The sequence below is a fragment of the Thalassophryne amazonica genome, chromosome 17 (genome assembly GCF_902500255.1).
Source record: "Thalassophryne amazonica chromosome 17, fThaAma1.1, whole genome shotgun sequence".
NCBI lineage: Eukaryota > Metazoa > Chordata > Actinopteri > Batrachoidiformes > Batrachoididae > Thalassophryne > Thalassophryne amazonica.
This window is the reverse complement of record NC_047119.1, coordinates 41,592,026-41,617,333: the sequence shown is the minus strand read 5'-3', so window position 1 is coordinate 41,617,333 and position 25,308 is coordinate 41,592,026. Positions and strand designations below refer to the sequence as shown.

Here is a 25,308-nt window from a genome sequence, read left to right as displayed (position 1 = left end):
ATTAAACACCACTGAACGCTGTGCGTACTCCTCGCCACTATAGGCGAGCGCTGGCAAGTCTAGCACGCCAGCAGGTCTCAAAAAACCTAGTGAAAAGAGTGAGAGAAGCCACCAAGAGAGCCAGACTACTATGAAGGCGTCTCAGAGTTCTGTGGCTAAGATTAGAGGAGCTGTGCAGCGTGGAACATGTGCCCATTGCTTCTCCAGCCACAGCTGCATAGTGGAGTGGATTAGAGAAGGATTTTCTTGAAAAGATGATGTTTTTTGGGTAAATGTGGGAAACTCCAGCTGAGGTTTGATCTGTTTTGCTGTTAAGAAGTACTAAGTCTCCTGTTAACCCGTCAGCAGATTAAAGGAACTAATGGAGATAAACTAATAATAAAGGCCGTAATATTATCATGTTTTGTTTGTTTTTTTTTACTTGACACTGTTACGCTGGATTTGCTTGGAGCACAACTTTCAGGGCGCAAAAGTAACTGGACAGTTGGTTGCTCAGCTCCCAGGTGCAACTGCCTCAAAATACCACTGAAAATCAGCAGAGAAAAGACACAGAATGATTTCAAAAGGAAGGAAAGAAGGAAGGAAGGCAGGAAGGAAGGAAAGAAAAGGTATTAATCTGTTAAACTGACTGATTTCATTCTCTGAAGATTATCAGCAGCTTTTATCATCTCTCAGAGATCATGAAGAGTATTTTTTCACGTGTCGTGTCATCCTGTGAACTCAAACTGTCTGATTTTCTGTTGTTATCTGCATGAGAACACAGCAGGCGGGTTACATAACAAACAAAATATCATGGTTTAGTCTGAGTGTTTTAACCTTGAACAGGGAACGCAACACAATCTGACCCAGAACACGTTCTTCATGTCTGTCACATCTGGGTCAAAACAGGAGTGCAAACATCATCCTCCATAATGTATTACATAATGAGCCGGCACCACAAACCCAGCCTAGTATTATTATTATTATTATTGTTATTATTATTATTATCATTATTATTATTATTATTATTGTTTGCAGTGCATCCAGAAAGTATTCACCGGTCTTCACTTTTTCCACATTTTGTTATGTTACAGCCTCTTTCCAAAATAGATGAAATTCATTTTTCCCTCAAAATTCTACACACAATACCCCATAATGACGATGTGAAAAAACTTTTCTCTTTTTTTCTTTGTTTTTAGATTTTTGCAAATTTATTAAAAAAAAAAAGAAATCACCACGAAGTTCAAAATTGAGCTCAGGTGCATCCTGTGTCCACTGATCATCTTTGAGATGTTTCTACTGCTCAATCAGAGTCCACCTGGGGTAGATTCAGTTGATTGGACATGATTTGGAAAGGCACACATCTGTCTACATATAAGGTCCCACAGTTGACAGTGCATGTCAGAGCACAAACAAAGCACAAAGTCAAAGGAATTGTCTGTAGACCTCCGAGACAGGATTGTCTTGAGGCAAAAATCTGGGGAGGGTACAGAAACATTTATGCTGCTTTGAAGGTCCCAATGAGCACAGTGGCCTCCATCATCCATAAATGGAAAAAGTTGAGATCCACCAGGACTCTTCCTAGAACTGGCTGTCTATCTAAACTGAGTGAACAGAGGAGAAAGACTTTAGTCAGGGAGGTGACCAAGAACCCTATGGTCACTCAGTCAGAGCTCCTGGAATTCCTCTGTGGAGAGAGGAGAACCTTCCAGAAGGACAACCATCCTTGCAGCAACTCACCAATCAGGCCTGTATGGTAGAGTGGCCAGATGGAAGCCACTCCTTAGTAAAAGGCAGATGGCAGCCCACCTGGAGTTTGCCTGAAGGACTCTCAGACCATGAGAAGCAAAATTCTCTGGTCTGATGAGACAAAGATTGAACTCTTTGGATTGAATGCCAGGTGTCATGTTGGAGAAAACCAGGCACCATCTCTACAGTGAAGCATGGTAGTGGCAGCATCATGCTGTGGGGATGTTTTTCACTGGCAGGAACTGGGGAACTAGTCAGGATTGAGGGAAAGATGAATGCAGCAACGTACAGAGACATCCTGGATGAAAACCTGCTCAGACTGGTCCCACGGTTCAACTGTCAGCAGGACAATGACCCTAAGCACACAGCCAAGATATCAAAGGAGTGGCTTCAGGACAAATCTGTGCATGCCCTTGAGTGGCCCAGCCAGAGCCTAGACCTGAATCCCATTGAACGTCTCTGGAGAGACCTGAAAATGGCTTTGCACCGACACTCTGCATCCAACTGATTGTGCTTGAAAGGTGCTGCAAAGAGGAATGGACAAAATTGTCCAAAGATAGGTGCACCAAGCTTGTGGCATCATATTTAAGAAAACTTGAGGCAGTAATTGCTGCAAAAGGTGCATCAACAAAGTACTGAGCAAAGGGTGTGAATACTTACGTATATGTGAGCTCTTAGTTTTTTATTTTGAATAAATGTGCAAAAATTAAAATAAAACATTTTTCATGTTGTCATTATGGGGCCTTGTGAGTAGAATTTCGAGTGAAAAAAATTAATTTAGTCTATTTTTAAATAAGGCTGTAACATAACTTGTGGAATAAGGTGAAGTGCTGTGACTACTTTCCGGATGCACTGAAACATTGAAGTGAATCCAGTGGGGCTGAGAAAAGTCAGGAAAACTCGTCATCATTCCATTTCTCTGCTTTGGAAAACAGTTGCAGGTAACAACACGTGTGCTGTTTAATATTTTGGACCCAAAGTTGAAATGGATGCGGTGGCCCTTTTAAAGGCTGACACGATGGTGGTCGAATTGCCGCAGTGACTCACTGGAAGGAATTAACAGCATAAACATATATTCTAAAAACACAAAAACAGTCCTACAGGCAGCTCCTCTGCAGAGCTGCATATGCACATCATATGCAGTTCTGCAGACAGCTTCTCTGCTGTCTGCATCCATGCACATGTATGCACACAAGCATGTGCATAAATGAATGTGTGCACACACATGCACATGTTACTTCATACACACACATGAACACACACGCCTGAATATTTATTCGTCCCGAAAGGTAGATTGCAACTGTTTTGTTGTTGTTGTTTTTTTACTTGAAGTCCTAAAAATAATTTGTTTGGCAGCACTATAATTTTATTCATCAGCATTTAGATAAGGGATTCAGAATATGTCATTGCCAATATGATCAAAATTGATGCTGTCTGGAAAGAATTTACAATTTCAACCCCCGAGGTGGAGAAATTCAAGGGATCCGATGCTATGACCAATATTTGGTAGATTTGGAAGTAATTTACAAGAAATCTTATGGATGTTAACATACAATGGGTCATGGGTAATCTCAAAATCTCACACATGCACATACACGCTTCTTCCTGTAGTTAGTCTGCATGACGGTAATGAAGTAAAAGATAATATTCAGTATGAAATTTCCTACCAAATATGTCCTCTTCATTAAAATGAGCTGTAATTTTGCAACATGTTACAAAAATAAACCCACATTATAATGCTTAGATTTTGGTAGAAACAATTTTTTTTTTCAGTTTTGGTCAATTTGAAAGGCCTCATATCTTTATGATGACTCTCACTCACATAATAATGAATTCCCAAACACCACAACTACACAACTTAACTACAGCACTAACCACATCTAAACCTCATTATACAACCCCTGGCAAAAATTATGGAATCACTGGCCTCGGAGGATGTTCATTCAGTTGTTTAATTTTGTAGAAAAAAAAGCAGATCACAGACATGACACAAAACTAAAGTCATTTCAAATGGCAACTTTCTGGCTTTAAGAAACACTATAAGAAATCAGGAAAAATAATTGTGGCAGTCAGTAACAGTTACCTTTTTAGACCAAGCAGAGGGAAAAAAATATGGACTCACTCAATTCTGAGGAAAAAATTATGGAGTCACCCTGTAAATTTTCATCCCCAAAACTAACACCTGCATCAAATCAGATCTGCTCGTTGGTCTGCATCTAAAAAGGAGTGATCACACCTTGGAGAGCTGTTGCACCAAGTGGACTGACATGAATCATGGCTCTAACACGAGAGATGTCAATTGAAACAAAGGAGAGGATTATCAACCTCTTAAAAGAGGGTAAATCATCATGCAATGTTGCAAAAGATGTTGGTTGTTCAGTCAGCTGTGTCTAAACTCTGGACCAAATACAAACAACATGGGAAGGTTGTTAAAGGCAAACATACTGGTAGACCAAGGAAGACATCAAAGCGTCAAGACAGAAAACTTAAAGCAATATGTCTCAAAAATTGAAAATGCACAACAAAACAAATGAGGAACGAATGGGAGGAAACTGGAGTCAACGTCTGTGACCGAACTGTACGAAACCGCCTAACGGAAATGGGATTTACATACAGAAAAGCTAAACGAAAGCCATCATTAACACCTAAACAGAAAAAAACAAGGTTACAATGGGCTAAGGAAAAGCAATCGTGGACTGTGGATGACTGGATGAAAAGTCATATTCAGTGATGAATCTCGAATCTGCATTGGGCAAGGTGATGATGCTGGAACTTTTGTTTGGTGCCGTTCCAATGAGATTTATAAAGATGACTGCCTGAAGAGAACATGTAAATTTCCACAGTCATTGATGATATGGGGCTGCATGTCAGGTAAAGGCACTGGGGAGATGGCTGTCATTACATCATCAATAAATGCACAAGTTTACGTTGATATTTTGGACACTTTTCTTATCCCATCAATTGAAAGGATGCTTGGGGATGATGAAATCATTTCTCAAGATGATAATGCATCTTGCCATAGAGCAAAAACTGTGAAAACATTCCTTGCAAAAAGACACATAGGGTCAATGTCATGGCCTGCAAATAGTCCGGATTTTAATCCAATTGAAAATCTTTGGTGGAAGTTGAAGAAAATGGTCCATGACAAGGCTCCAACCTGCAAAGCTTATCTGGCAACAGCAATCAGAGAAAGTTGGAGCCAGATTGATGAAGAGTACTGTTTGTCACTCATTAAGTCCATGCCTCAGAGACTGCAAGCTGTTATAAAAGCCAGAGGTGGTGCAACAAAATACTAGTGATGTGTTGGAGCGTTCTTTTGTTTTTCATGATTCCATAATTTTTTCCTCAGAATTGAGTGATTCCATATTGTTTTCCTCTACTTGGTCTAAAAAAGTAACCGTTACTGACTGCCACAATTTTTTTTCCTGATTTCTTATAGTGTATCTTAAAGCCAGAAAGTTGCCATTTGAAATGACTTTAGTTTTGTGTCATGTCTGTGATCTGCTTTTTTTCTACAAAATTAAACAACTGAATGAACATCCTCTGAGGCCGGTGATTCCATAATTTTTCCCAGGGGTTGTAAGAGGGTTGTAGCCCTCAAACGGCACTTTAATGGACTCTGGAAAAAAAAACAAGGGTCAAACGTCCACTTGAGTGGTATAAAGTCGAAGCGGTCCCCACACAGAGTGTAAACACATACATGCACACACACAAGCCCCTCTGTGGTCACTCAGTGTGTTTTTGCCAAACACCTGTGTAATCGTACAGCTGTGGAGAATGCTGGGAAAAGACGGGGGAACTATACACCACACGGCTAATACGCTTTGATTCCACTCGGATCGCTGAGTGTGTGTTTGTCCCTGGTATCAACATTCCGGAACATTCCTCCTCCTCCTCCTTCCAGCTGAACTCATTGAGCGGCCTTCAGCCTCTGCCACAGAGGAAGAACACTGACATTTATCTTCATATTAAACAGAAGCATTTTTTTTCATCTTTTGTTACGTTCGCTTAGAGCTGTGCCGGAACATACTTTTGTTGGGTGTTTTGTGGTTATTACTTTAAAGTTAAATATGTACTGTATTTCCTTGATTAAACACCTGACCTGAAATACGGGCCTGGCTCATTTAATTGCCGGGTCAAAACTCAGCCGGAAAAAATAAATGCTTGCCTTAGGGTCTTCTCCTTTCTCTGCCCCTGACCAAGGCAGTGTCTCTACATCTGGAGTTGGTCCCCGGGCACCAGACTGAGGCTGCCCACTGCTCTTAGTGGTTGGATTGTGTTTAACTGTAATTAGAATGTGTCATTAACAATGAGCCAGCACTGACTGACCAACAAGGAAGTGCTTACGTAATGCAGGTGAAATAGGCTACAGGTGGGTTAGGGTTAGGGTTGACATAACTGAACAGACAAACCCAGTGTAAGAATAATCATGGCAATAGAAGGACAATAGGACAGAAGGAAAATAAATTACAATAACTGAAGAAGAACAGAAATCACAAAACATAGAACTCAGGAGTGATAAAGTGCAAGAGTGAAAAACAACATTAAGTAAGCGAACAGAACACAAAGACTAATGAAAACTCAAAGAAGTGAAGGAGTGCAAATGGAAAACAGCAATGTGAAAATGTGAAGAAGTGCAAAGGAAAACACTACAGACAGATGAGGGTGCAGGGGTGGAACATGAGGGAACACGGACATGAACAAAGAAACCTCTACAGAGAATGAACACATACACAAAATACTAATACTTAAAGAAATCAACAACAACTGAATGCATATGGAACCTAAAACCCCAAGAGCCATTAGGTAAAATGAAAACCCACGGATATGACCAAACCAAAAACCATGGCCAAACAGGCCACCGGGCAGACCCCCAACAGTACCCCTCCCCCCAAGTTCCGGCTCCAACGGCGCTAAACAACCCACCCCCAAAACAGAACGAGGAAACACAGAAAGGACCAGAACAGAAAAGAAAAACAAAAACCCAAAGACTGACACCAACAAAACACCCGGAACACACAGAAAACCCTACTAGGGTGGGAGGGAGGGGGCCGGAAGGCGATAACCGCCGTGACCCAACCCAGGAGAAACAAAATGACAACCACTAGACAAAAAATTGCAAAAGTCACGGCCTAATTGCCAGCGGAACCCAAGATAAACTGTCCATGGCTGGTGTTGTGACCAGTCCACGCCAATAGTCGAAGCCAGAAGCCAACTGGGCAGACGTCCAATGTCCCGAACTGTGTCTGGTGGACAACCCCACGGCTGCAAGAAGGTACGTATCTGGTCCCGGGGATTCCCAGGTGGCCAGCAAGAAACCACAGCCAAGCCAGGTGGATGATCGTGTGACTCTCCAGGGGCCACAGTGGAGACTAGACGAGGACCGTGTGACTGTTCAGTGTCCACGGTGGTGATGAGGTGAAGTCTGTGTGAGCATTCGCGGGTCCAAATGGCAGCCTCCTGCTCAAGCGTGTGTGCTGACAGACAATATTCTGGTCAGGAAGTACAGTTCTTACACACTTGAGACAAAGCTGTAAGCTGTTGGGTTTCCCAAAAAGAACAGCATATTGTCATTAAATGAAACAAAGGAAGCAGAACTTAGCAGATCTATTTCTTCAGCTTTGAAAAAAAAATTGCCATAACATATTACAAGTGAGCCGTCCCGCACATTGAACTCACGATTCAGCTTTACTTGCGGTCAAGTTGTGAAGCCCGAAAATTTAGACTATTGTATAAAAGTCAATTCTGATTTGACCATTTTTGTGAGGAATCTTGTGTAGACAATTTTGTGGGGATGATTTTGGACGATGATTTTTCTCATCTGGAGTGGGTTCAGGATCTTCTTCTTCCTCCTCCCGCTGCTGCAGGTCAGCGATGAGGGTGGACGATTCTGCTCGGACATTTCCTGATGATTCAAAGCTTTTGAATGTAACTCTTTCGAGCCTTACTGCCGGTAAGACTGGGCTGGAATTTATACACGCCATGTGTGGTGGGTACGTTTCTAAATTCTGGCCAATCTCAACAGTAAGGATCTAAAGAGTCACATCCAAACTCTTCGAGTCATTAGGAATCATCAGCACAGATTAAGCCCTGACTGCTGACCTGCAGCAGCTGGAGGAGGAAGAAAAAGATCCCAAACTCACTCTAGATGAAGACATCATCACCACCCTGGAAGGAATCCCACTTCAAGTGGTCGAAGCTATTGTAATATGGCAAGGCAAGCTGATTATAAGATATTGAGAACATCTAGCTAGACGTTACATGACAGATGTAAAGCGGTAGTCTTTGGTTCACCACACCCAGGAATATGTGTGAAACTTAGAAATTACAGAGCAGGCAGCAAGCTGCATTCTGTTAATATTTGCCTGCCTTGAATATGAGCGTGCCTCGTTTAGGCACCGGGTTTCCACACGGTTTGAAAAAAAAAACACCCGGGCTATTAATCAAGGAAATGTGGGTATTTTAAAAACATTTTTCATGTTTATGATTAAAAATTTCCTTCTGTTCTCGACATCTCCTGTCCAAAAGACGGTGTATCAATCATCTGCAACCCATCCTAGTGTCCGCTCCAGACAGCTACAATGTTTCATCCAATCAAATGTAATCTGGAGGTCAGCTGCAGTAGTCAGTGAACTCATAGCTAACTCTGAATTTCCATTTCTCACAATGCCTCAGCTTTTGCGTAAAGTGACTTGGTTTACATGGAGGAGGCTGGTCCAAAACAGCTCAGATTAGTGTGCCTAGATACAGAGAGTGGCGTTAACTCAGAACATGGTGCCATTTTGGTTCCAAATGCACTGAACTATTGAATGAACCTTTGATGTTTTCAACATTTTGTTAAATCATTTAACCACATACAGCAACACATCCAGGTACAGGTGCTATCAAAATAATATAAAAATTGTTAAGCTATCAAATTTACATAAATTTACCATTTCTGATGACTTATTTAATTAATTTAACCCTGATTTATGCAGCTCCGTGTCATACAATGACAGTCACAGTTTAAAGTTCTCCGTCTCTGGATTATGCTTTGTTCTGGAATAATTTGACCCTCAACAAGCTTTTCTTTCTACAATCATCACCTCCAAATCAAAGGTAAGCTGTACATTTTCCTCTATTACCGACTTTGCGCTGTAAAGTTGTGGACTTTTCTGATCCATTTGTAATCAGCACGTGCACTGTAAATGCTATTATAATATGATGGCAGACGGATTGAAAGTGTCAAATCACAGCCAGCTATGATTTCACACTTTGCTGCTTTCACTGCGCAGCCTGCCGCAGCCTGATGTGTGCGTCAGGTTGCGACTCAGAGCCTGAACACGGTGTGAAAAAATAAACGGTCACGGAAATGACTCCGGTCTCACATGCGAGGGGTTTAATGTTAATACATTGCATTCGGATGGGACATTTTATCCAATGTGAGTAAAAAATCCATTGTACAAAATCCGTTATATACGATGTTTATTACATGGAAAACAATACAAAAACTTTGGGTCTTTTTTGTCTGGTGACTGCGAATATCCAGTTTATACAATAACGGTTTTGATGAGTTTTACTGTACGTGGGACTGAACAATAAATTTACCTCTCAAAGCTTTGACGATGAAGTCACTTCCATCCCACACAGCTGACTTTATTTTCCCAAATTTTTCTTGTGTTCGGCTCTGAAGGAAATCTATACATCTTGAAGCACTTGCTGTGTCAATTTGTGCCTCCAAATTCACAACAACCTAGCATTTTCAGCAAATGAATAAATAAAATAGCTGGATTTACATGCAGACACATTAACAGCGAATGCTATTTTGAACCAAAGATGGCACCAGGAGTCACGTGACCGATTTTTTTTCGACTCGTCATGTCGCCACTCTCTCTATCTAGGCACACTAGTTCAGATGGCCCCGCCCACTTTCACATTGTCACATGATTGCTGCAGATTATCAAACACTCAGATTCAAATTTCTTACCCTCAGGGTGGAGCTTTTTTCATGTAACTGCTTTCAATAAACTTCTAGTTTTGGCCCGATTCAAAAATAAATGAATAAGTTAATAAATCAATCACAGCATTAAATTTTAAAGAGTTGGAGCTGTGCTCTTTGTGAGCAAATTATTGGGATGACCTTTAATCACGGGCAGAAAATGATTATTTTCCTCAAATTTGGCCTCAGAAAAATGAGGTGACTGTAAATTAAAAGCACTGTCGAGGAAACATCACTTGATGTTTTGGTTTTTGTTTTGTTACTCTCTCGGTCAAACGGGGCTACACTGTTACATAAAGAAAATTCTTTTTTATTGAATCTGTACTACAAAGGATCAACTGGTGCTTCATTCCAGCTGAGATGCTCCAAGGGTCAATGTTGGTCAAACGCTCCGATTTACATTTGTTATTTTGTTGCACCTTCGAGCAGCACGTAACACTGTGCAATTGTTTTTAAAGGTCAAAACTGATGCCAATTCAAATGTGAAATATTTGGAGTCATGATGTGAAATAGGGCGGCACGGTGGCTTAGCTGCCTCACAGCAAGAAGGTTGTGGGATCTCTTCCCCACTGCTCTTTTCTGTGTGGAGTTTACATATTCTCCCCAGGTTCACGTAGGTTCCTTCCAGATGCTCCAGTTTCCTCCCACTTCCAAAAACATGCAGGTTCAGTGAACTAGAAACTCCAAATTCACTGTAGGTGTGAATGTGTTTTTCTTGGTGTCAGCCCTGTGACTCACTCAGTCACTGCTGAGATAGGGTCCACCCTCGTTACCCTAAACTGGAAGAGGCGGGTCCAGAAAATGAAATAATGACTGTTGTGAAGTATTTGTAATGAAGCACCTCCAGAGGAAGGGTGACTGTTAGTCATCATCTGCACTTTTGGACACAAAATCTTAAAAGACAAAGGACATATTTCAACAAAATTTATCAGACAGATAATTCTTCATTCAGGAAAGAGTTGATCATGGTTAAGTAAGGTTTCCTTTGATCTCATTTTTAACATTCTTTCTTTATGACATCACTAAAGTCTGTAATCTAGACACTAAAACACACCTCTTGCCTGGTGTTTACAGGCATAAGGCAGGACAGGTATGCGCTGGGATAGTCCACAAGCTGTCTAAAGATTTCACTACATTGTTATTTGATGTTTACAGAAAACCTGCATTAAGTGTAAGTGCAGACGGGCATGATGAGAAAAAAGTCAGTCTTGTAATTGCTCTCCTCTGCCTGTTGATGGACGGATGCGGGTACCTGTATAGTTTAATCTTAGCTGTAGTATTTGTGTATTAGCTTCACAGTGGTGACACAAAAAGGGTGACAAATTCCACAAGAGGCCTGGAAGCGTCAAGCCCCGCCCACTCGACACCACATAGGTAAATGTGCTTTAGCCACACTTCCACGTGACCAGGACTGAAGTCTGTTTTCAAAGTAGAGTTCTGCAGAGTTCCTTTCCCAGTATGTGTGATCGGAATGGTTATAGAACAAGGGGCGTGGTTAAGCTCTGCTCAGCAGCTGATGGTGTGCATGTGTTGTTGTTTGTCATATGTTTGTGGTATTTTGAAGCCTGCACATGTGTGATTCTGACCTGCTGTCGCAGACCGAACGGTCCCCCCCCAAAAAAATTGGTCCGCCCTGCCTTCACTGTGCATGCGCCATTCCGGAACACAGCAGCTCGTCTGAGTCTGACTCTCTACACCCAAAGCGATCAAAGGGAATAATGTGATTATTAACCATCAGATGACAAAGTAAAACCTCTTAAATCATTCTAAAGTCAGTTTTAAGCAGAAATGAGGCCGTTTTAAGCAGAAAATGAAGGGATAATTGACGAGTCATTACTGGCGCTCTGAAATTTCAGTTAAATTTATTTGATTTATATTGTGCCAAACCAAAACAAAGTTGCCTCAAGGAGCTTCACACAAGTAAGGCCTAACCTTACCAACCCCCAGAGCAAGCACCCAGGTGACAGTAGTAAGGAAAAAGTCCCTCTGATGATTTGAGGAAGAAACATCAAGCAGACCAGACTCAAAGGGGCGACCCTCTGCTTGGGCCATGTTACTGACACAACTGACAATACGAATATATAGGAAGTTTTGGGATGTTTTGAGAGTCCATGCTGGTGTACAGGATGGGAGGCCTGCAGAAGCCACACCTCAAATACAGAGAAAAAACAGGATCATGCGGCCGAAAGGCAACAAATACAGTATAATTTGTCAGCATTAAGCAACAAGAAAGCCAGAAGAAATAATAAAGTGATCACCGGCCACTAGCCCTAGGTTTCACTAAAAGATCCAGACTTTAGATAAAGTTGAGGCCACGGCTCACTCGGTTTACTACCCTTTCTACCCTTTTAAATTAATTTAAAAGGGTAGAAAGCATAGTAACATACTAAGCCAGTATGCTAGCCATACGAAAGAGAAAATAAGTGCGTCTTAAGTCTGGACTTGAAAGTCTCTACAGAATCTGACTGTTTTATTGATGCAGGGAGATCATTCTACAAAGCGGGTGCATGATAAGAGAAAGCTCTGTGACCCGGAGACTGTTTATTCACCCTAGGGACCTAGTCCTGCACCCTGAGAATGCAGTGCCTGGGCCGTACATAAGGTTTAAGTAGGGAGGGGCCAGTCTGTGAACAATTTCATAGGTTAGTAACAAATGATGTTGGCACAGCAGCAGCTGCTTTTATCATGAAATAATGCATAATTTATGTGGAAATGATTGTTGAACAAAAGCTTCAAATTATCTGTCGCTGAGATAGGTGATGACTGGAGTACAGTTTTAAGAAGAAATGAGGTGCTGATGCTCAGAAATTACACATGTGCAGTGAAGGCAGGGTGGACCGATTTTTAGGGAGGAGTGTTTGGTCGGCGACACCGGAAGTAGTTCTTCTGGAAGAGAGAGGCAGGGCTGAGAAGATGGGTTAAACAGGTGTGTTACTCAAAATCTAATTAACAAATTTTCACCAAACTCACTGAAAATCTTTGAGCCCCTTCACACATAGTGCGAATTTGGTCAATTTGCACATAAAGTGCGCATGAATCGTATGCAAAATGTGTAGAATCGTAGCTGCTTCTAATGCCTCATACACCTGTTGCTACAACTATTTGCACACACCACAAAACACAAAAACACAAAAGTTTGCACAAAAACAATAAAGTTTATCAGTTTGAACATTAAATATGTTGTCTTTGTGGTGTATTCAAAGCATCATCCACCTCATCATCAGTGTCATCACCACCCTTATCAGATATCATCAACCTCATCACCATACTCATCAACTTCATCATCAGCTTCATGCCTTCATCTCAAGTCAAGTCTGGGAGCATACACTGGTACTGTGTTTCCATGACACCACAAAAGTGACAACAGGTGCATTCCCACATCCCTAAAAATCTGTCTGCCACAGTCAGGTGACACGTGTGCCTCCCCTTGGCCTTCTCCAGCTAGTGAGGTCCTTAACACTCAGGCATTGGTGTCCTGGATCATGCACAGAAAAACATACCACATGGACAAAATGCTGACGCCAATGCTCCTGTTGTGTGGGCCGCTGAAGAGGAGGTACTGCTGGCCCACCATCAGAAGGCGCCCTGCCTGAAGTGCGGGCTTCAGGCACGAGAGGGCGCTGCCGCCTCAGGAACAAGCCGTGGTGACAGCTGTCACCCATCATCCGTGACAGCTGTCACTAATCATCACATCTGGTATAAAAGCAGGAAGACACCTCCACCAAACTGCCGAGATATCATCTTCATCTTCATGCCTTTTGTGATTTATAAATCTGTTATTGTGAGTGTTTGCAGGAGAACCGGTCGTTTTTGCGGAGGCTGTGCAAAACGGCGCTCCTTTTCATCTGAGACCGCTGCAACGTGTTGAGTGAGAGGTGGAGGTGGCATTCCCACCATTGTTACTGGGTGTTCACACACCCACCCTTTGACTGTCTTTTGCTTTCTGCCAGCAGTACCAGATCCGACACGCCGGGAAGGTGGCCACCTGGGGACTCCGGGACTTGGCGGCTCCAGTATTCCTCGGGTTCAGGTGGCGGTGGAAATCGTGTGGTTCCGGTTCGTTTCCAGACGGGCGTCTCCTATTGTCGAGCCTGCCCACACAACATCTTTATTAATTGACTGTTGCACATTCTGAATCTGCTGTGTTTGGTTGTGACATTCACAACAGTAAAGTGTTATAATTTGACTCCTTCCATTGTCCGTTCATTTACGCCCCCTGTTGTGGGTCCGTGTCACTACACTTTCCCAACAGGATATCTCAGCCAGCGTCATGGACTCCGAGGGGCGTCACCTGTTGTGTGGGCCGCTGAAGAGGAGGTACTGCTGGCCCACCACCACCAGAGGGCACCCTGCCTGGAGTGCGGGCTCCAGGCACCAGAGGGCGCTGCCGCCTCACAGGAGCAGCCGGGGTGACAGCTGACACTCATCACCTGTGACAGCTGTCACCACTCATCTGATCTGCATCGGTATATCAGCAAGACGTCATCTCCACCTCTTTACCGAGATATCGTTCTACCTGAAAGGTAATATCCTCAGCCTGACTGCTTGATAGAAAGCCTTTTTTTTGTGATTTTTGTGAGTGATAACAGACTTTTTCTCCAACGAGAGGTGGAGGTAGCTTCCCTGCCGTGCAGATTGCTGGGTGCAGACGCACCCACGTTTAATTGTGTTTTTGTTCCTCGCCAGCAGTACCAGGTCCGACACGCGGAGGCAGTGGCCACCTGGGAGTTCGGGACTTGGCGGCTCCAGTATTCCCGGGGTCTGGTGGCGGAGGAAATCGTGTGGTTCCGGTTCTGCTTTGGACAGGCGTCTCCTATCTTCGAGCCTGCCCACACGACACCTTGTAATTTGACCTTTGATCTATTGTGTAATCTGTTGTGTTTGTTGTGCACGTTCGCAACAGTAAAGTGTTGTTATTTGACCTATTCCATTGTCCGTTCATTTGCGCCCCTGTTGTGGGTCCGTGTACTTACACTTTCCCAACAGGATATCTCGGCCAACGTCATGGATCCCGAGGGGCGTCAACCGGCTGTTGAACGGCCAATGGAAGAACAGGGCGCACAGGCGCCCGCAGGAGGAATGATCGGTGAGTTGCAGCGGATCCTCACCGTTTTCACGACTCGGTTGGATTTAATGACCAAGCAGAACATCCTCCTTAACCGCAGGGTGGAGGCTCTCGCCGCACAGGTGGAGGCGCGCCCTCAGGGCGCTGCTGCGGCTCTCCCTCCTGTCGACCCTGTGCGTAACAGTGACGTTCCACTGGTCGTTCAACGACCCCTCCCACCTTCCCCTGAAGCATACATAAGCCCTCCAGAGCCGTACGGAGGTTGTGTGGAGACGTGCGCGGACTTCCTTATGCAGTGTTCGCTCGTCTTCGCACAACGTCCCGTCATGTACGCGACTGATTCTAGCAAGATAGCTTATGTAATTAATCTGCTTCGCGGCAAGGCACGCGCTTGGGGTACAGCGCTTTGGGAGCAAAATTCACGGCTCCTTCTGACATATGATGGGTTTGTGAGGGAGTTCAGAACAGTGTTCGATCACCCAAATAGAGGAGAGACCGCTTCAGCCGTGCTGCTGTCAATGAGACAGGGGCGCCGGAGTGCAGCTGCTTATGCAGTCGACTTCCGCATCGCGGCTGCGAGGTCCGGCTGGAATAACACTGCCCTCCGCGCCGCCTTCGTAAACGGACTGTCATTGGTCCTGAAGGAGCTCCTGGTGACTAAGGACGAACCGCGGGATTTAGACGGGCTTATTGATCTCGTTATACGATTAGACAATCGGTTAGAGGAACGCCGTCGGGAGCGAGGCGAAGGACGTGACCGGATACGCGCCGCCCCTCTCCCTTCCGGGTTCGAAAAGGGGCCGCCCTCCCCACGCTCCACAGCCACAGCGCTTTGTGGGGCAACAGCTCCCCCTGTTGACGTTGTTAGGGAGACGCACAGGGCCAAAATGGGGAAGCTGATCCGTGGAGAGTGTTTTCTCTGCAGCTCAACAGAGCACACACAGAGAGACTGCCCCAAACGGCCAAAACGTCAACACTCGCCCTTAGAGACTGGGCTAAGGGGGGGTCAAGACATTCAAGTGAGACACACACAAATTGCCACACGACTCCCAGTCACAATCCTGAGCGGGGATTTAACCCTTCAAGCCCGAGCACTGGTGGACACGGGGTCAGAAGGGAATCTGCTAGACAGCAGATGGGCAAAGGAGGTAGGGCTCCCTCTGGTGGCGCTTCCTACGCCATTGCAGGTGCGGGCACTAGATGGCACCCTCCTCCCTTTACTCACACACAAGACACAACCAGTAACTCTGGTGGTGTCTGGAAACCACCGGGAGGAGATTGAGTTTTTTGTAACTCCTGCCACCTCCCACGTGATTTTGGGCATCCCATGGATGTTAAAGCACAATCCCCGGATCGATTGGCCGTCTGGGGTGGTGGTTCAGTGGAGCGAAACCTGCCATCGGGTGTGTTTAGGATCCTCGGTTCCTCCCGGTTCCCAGGCTAAGGAGGAGGTCAAAGTCCCTCCCAATTTGACGGCAGTGCCGGTTGAGTACCACGATCTTGCTGACGTCTTCAGCAAGGATCTGGCACTCACCCTTCCCCCGCACCGTCCGTACGATTGTGCCATTGATTTGGTTCCAGGCGCTGAGTTCCCGTCCAGCAGGCTGTACAACCTCTCACGACCTGAGCGCGAATCAATGGAGACCTACATCCGGGACTCATTAGCTGCCGGGCTGATCCGGAACTCCACCTCCCCGATGGGGGCAGATTTCTTTTTTGTGGGCAAGAAAGATGGCGGACTTCGTCCATGTATTGATTACAGGGGGCTGAATGAGATTACGGTTCGCAACCTATACCCGTTGCCATTATTAGATTCCGTGTTCACCCCCCTGCATGGAGCCAAAATCTTTACTAAACTGGATCTTAGAAATGCGTATCACCTGGTTCGGATCCGGAAGGGAGACGAATGGAAGACGGCATTCAACACCACATTAGGTCACTTTGAGTACCTGGTCATGCCGTTCGGCCTCACCAACGCCCCCGCGACGTTCCAAGCATTAGTTAATGATGTCTTGCGGGATTTCCTGCACCGATTCGTCTTCATATATCTAGACGATATACTCATCTTTTCTCCGGATCCTGAGACTCATGTCCGGCATGTACGTCAGGTCCTGCAGCGGTTGTTGGAGAACCGGCTGTTTGTGAAGGGCGAGAAGTGTGAGTTCCACCGCACCTCTTTGTCCTTCCTGGGGTTTATCATCTCCCCCAACTCCGTCGCTCCTGATCCGGCCAAGGTTGCGGCGGTGAGAGACTGGCCCCAACCCACTAGCCGTAGGAAGCTGCAACAGTTTCTCGGCTTTGCTCATTTCTACAGGAGGTTCATTAAGGGCTACAGTCAGGTAGTTAGCCCCCTGACAGCCCTGACCTCACCAAAAGTTCCCTTCACCTGGTCGGATCGTTGCGATGCCGCGTTCAAGGAGTTGAAACGGCGCTTCTCGTCTGCACCCGTTCTGGTGCAGCCCGATCCTAGTCGCCAGTTAGTGGTTGAAGTGGACGCCTCGGACTCAGGGAATGGAGCTGTGCTTTCCCAGAGCGGGAAGACCGATAAGGTCCTTCACCCGTGTGCCTATTTTTCCCGCAGGTTGACCCCGGCCGAACGGAACTATGACGTCGGCAATCGAGAACTCCTTGCGGTGAAAGAGGCTCTTGAAGAGTGGAGACATCTGTTGGAGGGAACGTCCGTGCCATTCACGGTTTTCACTGACCACCGGAACCTGGAGTATATCAGGACCGCCAAGCGGCTGAATCCCAGGCAAGCCCGCTGGTCACTGTTCTTCGGCCGTTTTGACTTCCGGATCACCTACCGTCCCGGGACCAAGAACCAGAGATCGGATGCCTTGTCCCGGGTACATGAAGATGAAGTCAAAACGGAGTTGTCGGATCCACTGGAACCCATCATCCCGGAGTCCACTATCGTGGCCACCCTCACCTGGGACGTAGAGAGAACCGTCCGGGAGGCCCTGGCACGAAGCCCGGACCCTGGAACTGGGCCGAAGAACAGACTTTACGTCCCACCAGAAGCTAGGGCTGCAGTCCTGGACTTCTGTCACGGCTCTAAGCTCTCCTGTCATCCAGGGGTGCGAAGAACCGTGGCAGTTGTCCGGCAGCGCTTCTGGTGGGCGTCCCTAGAGGCCGACGTCCGGGATTATATCCAGGCCTGCACCATCTGCGCCAGGGGCAAGGCTGACCATCGTAGGGCTTCGGGTCTGCTCCAGCCGCTGCCCGTGCCCCATCGCCCCTGGTCCCACATCGGCCTGGATTTTGTCACGGGTCTCCCGCCGTCCCAGGGCAACACCACCATCTTCACGATAGTGGACCGATTCTCCAAGGCGGCCCACTTCGTGGCCCTCCCGAAGCTCCCGACGGCCCAGGAGACAGCGGACCTCCTGGTTCACCACGTCGTCCGGCTGCATGGGATCCCAACAGACATTGTCTCAGATCGCGGTCCCCAGTTCTCCTCGCACGTCTGGAGGAGCTTCTGCCGGGAACTGGGGGCCACGGTGAGTCTCTCATCCGGGTACCATCCCCAGACCAACGGGCAAGCAGAACGGGCCAATCAGGAGATGGAGCAGGCCCTGCGTTGCATGACAGCCGCGCACCCGGCGGCCTGGAGTACCCATCTGGCCTGGATCGAGTATGCCCATAACAACCAGGTGTCGTCAGCCACCGGCCTCTCCCCTTTCGAGGTATGTCTGGGGTACCAACCGCCTTTGTTTCCAGTGGTTGAGGGAGAGGTCGGTGTGCCCTCGGTCCAGGCCCACCTACGGAAGTGCCGTAGGGTGTGGCGTGCCGCCCGTTCTGCCTTGCTGAGGGCCCGGATGAGGTCAAAGGCCCATGCAGACCGTCGGCGGACCCCGGCCCCTGCGTATCGGCCAGGGCAGGAGGTGTGGTTGTCGACAAAGGACATCCCCCTCAAAGTGGACTCCCCCAAGTTACAGGACCGTTACATCGGTCCCTTCAAAATCCAGAAGGTCATCAGTCCAGCCACAGTGAGGCTTCAGCTGCCGGCCTCACTGCGGATCCATCCTGTATTTCACGTGTCCCGAATCAAACCACATCACACCTCACCCCTCTGTACTCCGGGTCCGGCACCGCCTCCTGCCCGGATCATCGATGGCGAGCCGGCTTGGACTGTGCGCCGGCTTTTGGATGTCCGTAGGATGGGCCGGGGCTTCCAGTATTTGGTGGACTGGGAGGGGTACGGACCTGAAGAACGCTCCTGGGTGAAGAGGAGCTTCATTCTGGACCCGGCCCTCCTGACCGATTTCTACCGCCGCCACCCGGACAAGCCTGGTCGGGCGCCAGGAGGCGCCCGTTGAGGGGGGGGTCCTGTTGTGTGGGCCACCACCAGAGGGCACCCTGCCTGGAGTGCGGGCTCCAGGCATCAGAGGGCGCTGCCGCCTCACAGGAGCAGCCGGGGTGACAGCTGACACTCATCACCTGTGACAGCTGTCACCACTCATCTGATCTGCATCGGTATATCAGCAAGACGTCATCTCCACCTCTTTGCCGAGATATCGTTCTACCTGAAAGGTAATATCCTCAGCCTGACTGCTTGATAGAAAGCCTTTTTTTTGTGATTTTTGTGAGTGATAACAGACTTTTTCTCCAACGAGAGGTGGAGGTAGCTTCCCTGCCGTGCAGATTGCTGGGTGCAGGCGCACCCACGTTTAATTGTGTTTTTGTTCCTCGCCAGCAGTACCAGGTCCGACACGCGGAGGCAGTGGCCACCTGGGAGTTCGGGACTTGGCGGCTCCAGTATTCCCGGGGTCTGGTGGCGGAGGAAATCGTGTGGTTCCGGTTCTGCTTTGGACAGGCGTCTCCTATCTTCGAGCCTGCCCACACGACACCTTGTAATTTGACCTTTGAAAAGTTTGTAAAGTGTTGTTATTTGACCTATTCCATTGTCCGTTCATTTGCGCCCCTGTTGTGGGTCCGTGTACTTACACTTTCCCAACATCACCAGGCTGTTGAACAACCAATGGGAGAGCAGGGAGCGCAGGCATCTGCAGGAGGCATGATTGGTGAGCTACAGCATATTCTCACCGCCTTTACAGCTCGAATGGATCAAACAGCCGAGTAAAACATCCTCCTGAACCGCAGGGTGGAGGCTCTCTCCGCGCAAGTGGCGGCGAGTGCTCAGGGCGCTGCTGCAGCTCCTCCTCCTGTCGATCCTGTGCAGGATATAAATGTTCCAGTGGTGTTTCAACAACCCCTCCCACCATCCCCTGAAGCATACATAAGCCCTCCTGAGCCGTACGGAGGTTGTGTGGAGACGTGCGCGGACTTTCTTATGCAGTGTTCGCTCGTCTTCGCACAACGTCCCGTCATGTACGCGTCAGACGCAAGCAAAATAGCTTATGTGATCACTCTGCTTCGGGGAGAGGCATGCACTTGGGCTACGGCGCTTTGGGAGCAAAATTCACGGCTCCTTCACACATACACTGGGTTTGTGAGGGAGTTCAGAACTGTGTTTGATCACCCTAACAGGGGAGAGACCGCTTCAACCGTGCTGCTGTCGATGAGACAGGGACGCCGGAGCGCAGCCGCTTATGCAGTCGACTTCCGCATCGCGGCTGCGAGGTCCGGCTGGAATAACGCTGTGCTCCGCGCCGCCTTTGTAAACGGACTGTCGTCAGTCCTAAAGGAGCACCTAGTGGCCAAGGATGAACCGCGGGAATTAGATGGGCTTATTGATCTCGTTATACGGTTAGACAATCGGTTGGAGGAACGGCGTCGGGAACGAGACGAAGGACGTGGCCGGGCGCGCGCCGTCCCTCTTCCTTCCGGGTCCGAGAAAGGTCCGCCCTTCCCACGCTCCCTGGCCTCTACATCCCGTGGGGCGACAGCTCCCCCTGCTGATGAAGCTATGGACACGAGCAGGGCCACATTTAGACCACCTAATAGACAGAGGAGGTTTCCACGCGGGGCGTGTTTTGTTTGTGGCTCAATGGAGCATCAATTGAGCGATTGCCCCGAACGGTTAAACACCAACGCCCGCCCCTAGAAACTGGGCTTAGGGTGGGCCAAAAAATTCACGTGGGACACACACATATTGCCGCACGACTCCCAGTTACAATCCTTAGTGGGGATTTAACCCTTCAGGCCCCAGCACTGGTAGACACAGGGTCAGAAGGGAATCTGTTAGACAGCAGATGGGCCAGGGAGGTAGGGCTCCCTCTGGTGGCGCTACCTATACCATTGCAGGTGCGAGCACTAGATGGCACCCTACTCCCTTTAATCACACACAAGACACCACCAGTAACTCTGGTAGTGTCAGGGAATCATAGGGAGGAGATTGAGTTTTTTGTGACTCCATCTACCTCCCGTGTGATTCTGGGGTTCCCCTGGATGATGAAACACAATCCCCGGATTGATTGGCCGTCCGGGGTGGTGGTACAGTGGAGCGAAACCTGCCATCGAATGTGTTTGGGATCCTCGGTTCCTCCCGGTTCCCAGGCTAAGGAGCAGGTCCAAGTTCCCCCCAATCTGTCGGCGGTGCCGGTTGAGTACCACGATCTTGCTGACGTTTTTAGCAAGGATCGGGCACTCACTCTTCCCCCGCACCATCCATATGATTGTGCCATCGATTTGTTGCCAGGCGTGGAGTTCCCGTCCAGCAGGCTGTACAACCTCTCCCGACCTGAGCGCGAATCAATGGAGACCTACATCCGGGACTCCTTAGCTGCCAGGCTGATCCGTAACTCCACCTCTCCAATGGGAGCAGGTTTCTTTTTTGTGGGAAAAAAAGATGGCGGTCTTCGTCCATGCATTGATTATCGGGGGCTGAACGAGATCACGGTTCGCAACCGATACCCGTTGCCTTTGTTGGATTCAGTGTTCACCCCCCTGCATGGAGCCAAAATCTTCACAAAGTTGGATCTTAGGAACGCATACCACCTAGTTCGGATCCGGAAGGGAGACGAATGGAAGACGGCATTTAACACCCCGTTAGGTCATTTTGAGTACCTGGTCATGCCGTTCGGCCTCACTAACGCCCCTGCGACGTTCCAAGCTTTGGTTAATGACATCTTGCGGGACTTCCTGCACCGATTCGTCTTCGTATATCTGGATGATATACTCATCTTTTCTCCGGACCCTGAGACCCATGTACGGCATGTACGTCAGGTCCTGCAGCGGTTGTTGGAGAACCGGTTGTTTGTGGAGGGCGAGAAGTGTGAGTTCACCGCACTTCTTTGTCCTTCCTGGGGTTTATCATCTCCTCCAACTCCGTCGCCCCGGATCCGGCCAAGGTCGCAGCGGTGAGAGACTGGCCCCAACCTACAAGCCGTAGGAAGCTGCAACAGTTCCTCGGCTTCGCAAATTTCTACAGGAGGTTCATTAAGGGGTATAGTCAGGTAGTTAGCCCCCTGACGGCCCTGACCTTACCAAAAGTTCCCTTCACCTGGTCGGATCGGTGCGAAGCCGCGTTTAGGGAGTTGAAACGCCGGTTCTCGACTGCACCGGTCTTGGTGCAACCCGATCCTGGTCGCCAGTTTGTGGTTGAAGTGGACGCCTCTGACTCAGGGATAGGAGCCGTGCTATCCCAGAGCGGAGAAACCGATAAGGTTCTTCACCCGTGTGCCTATTTTTCCCGCAGGTTGACCCAGCAGAGCGGAACTATGACGTGGGCAATCGAGAGCTCCTTGCGGTGAAAGAGGCTCTTGAGGAGTGGAGACACCTGTTGGAGGGAGCGTCGGTGCCTTTCACGGTTTTCACTGACCACCGGAACCTGGAGTATATCAGGACCGCCAAGCGACTGAACCCCAGGCAAGCCCGCTGGTCACTGTTTTTCGGCCGTTTTGACTTCCGGATCACCTACCGCCCCGGGACCAAAAACCAAATATCGGATGCCCTGTCCCGGGTGCATGAACAGGAAGTCAAGACCGAGCTGTCGGATCCACCGGAACCCATTCTCCCGGAGTCCACTATCGTGGCTGCTCTGACCTGGGACGTGGAGAAGACCGTCCGGGAGGCCCTGGCACGGAGCCCGGATCTCGGAACAGGGCTGAAGAACAGACTATACGTCCCACCAGAAGCCAGAGCTGCCGTTCTGGACTTCTGTCAAGGGTCCAAGCTCTCCTGCCACCCAGGGGTGCGTAGGACCGTGGCAGTAGTCCGGCAGCGCTTCTGGTGGGCGTCCCTGGAGACTGATGTCCGGGCTTACATCCAGGCCTGCGCCAGGGGCAAGGCTGACCACCGCCCCTGGTCCCACATCGGTCTGGATTTTGTCACGGGCCTCCCGCCGCCCCGGGGACACACCACCATACTTACGATAGCGGATCTCCTCGTCCACCATGTTGTCCGGCTGCATGGGATACCAACAGACATCGTTTCGGATCGCGGTCCCCAGTTCTCCTCGCAGGTGTGGAGAAGTTTCTGCCGGGAACTGGGGGCCACTGTAAGCCTCTCGTCTGGGTATCACCCGCAGACTAACGGACAGGTCGAACGGGCCAACCAGGAGTTGGAGCAGGCCCTCAGGTGCACGACCTCCGCACACCCGACAGCTTGGAGTGAACATCTGGCCTGGATCGAGTACGCTCATAACAGCCAGGTGTCCTCTGCCACCGGCCTCTCCCCGTTCGAGGTGTGTCTGGGGTACCAACCCCCTTTGTTTCCTTTGGTGGAGGGAGAGGTCGGTGTGCCCTCGGTCCAGGCCCACCTGCGGAGATGCCGTCGGGTGTGGCGCACCGCCCGTTCGGCCTTGTTGAGGGCCCGGACGAGGGCTAAAGCCCATGCAGACCGTCGACGGTCCCCGGCCGCCACATACCAGCCCGGGCAGGAGGTGTGGCTTTCCACCAAGGACATTCCACTCCAGGTCGAGTCCCCCAAGTTGAAAGACCGATTCATTGGACCCTTCCCCATCCTCAAGGTCCTCAGTCCTACCGCAGTGAGGCTCCAACTCCCGGCCTCACTGCGGATCCATCCGGTCTTTCATGTCTCCAGGATAAAACCGCATCACACCTCGCCCCTCTGTGCACCCGGTCCAGCGCCGCCTCCTGCCCGTATTATCGACGGGGAGCCGGCTTGGACAGTTCGCCGGCTCTTGGACGTCCGTCGAATGGGCCGGGGTTTCCAGTATTTGGTGGACTGGGAGGGGTATGGACCCGAAGAACGCTCCTGGGTGAAGAGGAGCTTCATCCTGGACCCGGCCCTCCTGGCCGATTTCTATCATCGCCACCCGGACAAGCCTGGTCGGGCGCCAGGAGGCGCCCGTTGGGGGGGGGGGGGTCCTGTTGTGTGGGCCGCTGAAGAGGAGGTACTGCTGGCCCACTATCAGAAGGCGCCCTGCCTGAAGTGCGGGCTTCAGGCACGAGAGGGCGCTGCCGCCTCAGGAACAAGCCGTGGTGACAGCTGTCACCCATCATCCGTGACAGCTGTCACTAATCATCACATCTGGTATAAAAGCAGGAAGACACCTCCACCAAACTGCCGAGATATCATCTTCATCTGGAGGTAATACTCTCAGCCTTTTGTGATTTATAAATCTGTTATTGTGAGTGTTTGCAGGAGAACCGGTCGTTTTTGCGGAGGCTGTGCAAAACGGCGCTCCTTTTCATCTGAGACCGCTGCAACGTGTTGAGTGAGAGGTGGAGGTGGCATTCCCACCATTGTTACTGGGTGTTCACACACCCACCCTTTGACTGTCTTTTGCTTTCTGCCAGCAGTACCAGATCCGACACGCCAGGAAGGTGGCCACCTGGGGACTCCGGGACTTGGCGGCTCCAGTATTCCTCGGGTTCAGGTGGCGGTGGAAATCGTGTGGTTCCGGTTCGTTTCCAGACGGGCGTCTCCTATCGTCGAGCCTGCCCACACGACATCTTTATTAATTGACTGTTGCACATTCTGAATCTGCTGTGTTTGGTTGTGACATTCACAACAGTAAAGTGTTATAATTTGACTCCTTCCATTGTCCGTTCATTTACGCCCCCTGTTGTAGGTCCGTGTCACTACACTTTCCCAACGGCTCCCTCACAATGCAAGTGATATGCTCCTCATCGTAGTATCTCCAAGTAACCCTCATTTGATACAAAGTTAGTCCACTGGGACCCAAGGATCCTCCAAAGAGATCCAGTATCAAAGACATCCAGTGGTCGCTGTAGGTCACTGGTTAGATTCGTTCAGTTAAGTTTCACAACCATACAGCAAGATAATTAGCTTCATGGCAGCACCACCAACAAGTAGCCTCATCTTGACCGTCATCATTAGCTTATCAACGTTATCATCAGTCTTGACCCAATCGTCATATTTACTACATCAGCCTCATCAATACTTCATTAACATACTTCATTAACTCCCACATTTCACCTGGTCAAGGACACACCCACATTTCACTTTGGCAAGGACATGCCCAAATTTCACCTGGTGAAGTACAGACCCACATTTAAACTAGTTAGGGACACACCCACATTTCACCTGGCCAAGGACACACACCCATATTTCACCTGATCAAGGACACACCCACGTTTCACCTGGTTAGGGACACAGACATATTTCACTTGGCTGCAGCAGAGAGATGGTTCACAGTGAGAATGGA

The 25,308-nt window shown here is 48.6% G+C and overlaps 1 long non-coding RNA gene across 1 annotated transcript; it reads left to right on the top strand.

The window, feature by feature from the left end:
* The first annotated feature begins 1,484 nt into the window (after window positions 1-1,484).
* Window positions 1,485-25,043, top strand: LOC117529936. Its single transcript, XR_004566153.1, has 3 exons — window positions 1,485-1,668; window positions 8,032-8,037; window positions 25,033-25,043. It is a non-coding gene; the product is annotated as an uncharacterized LOC117529936 (long non-coding RNA).
* Window positions 25,044-25,308: the final 265 nt, after the last annotated feature.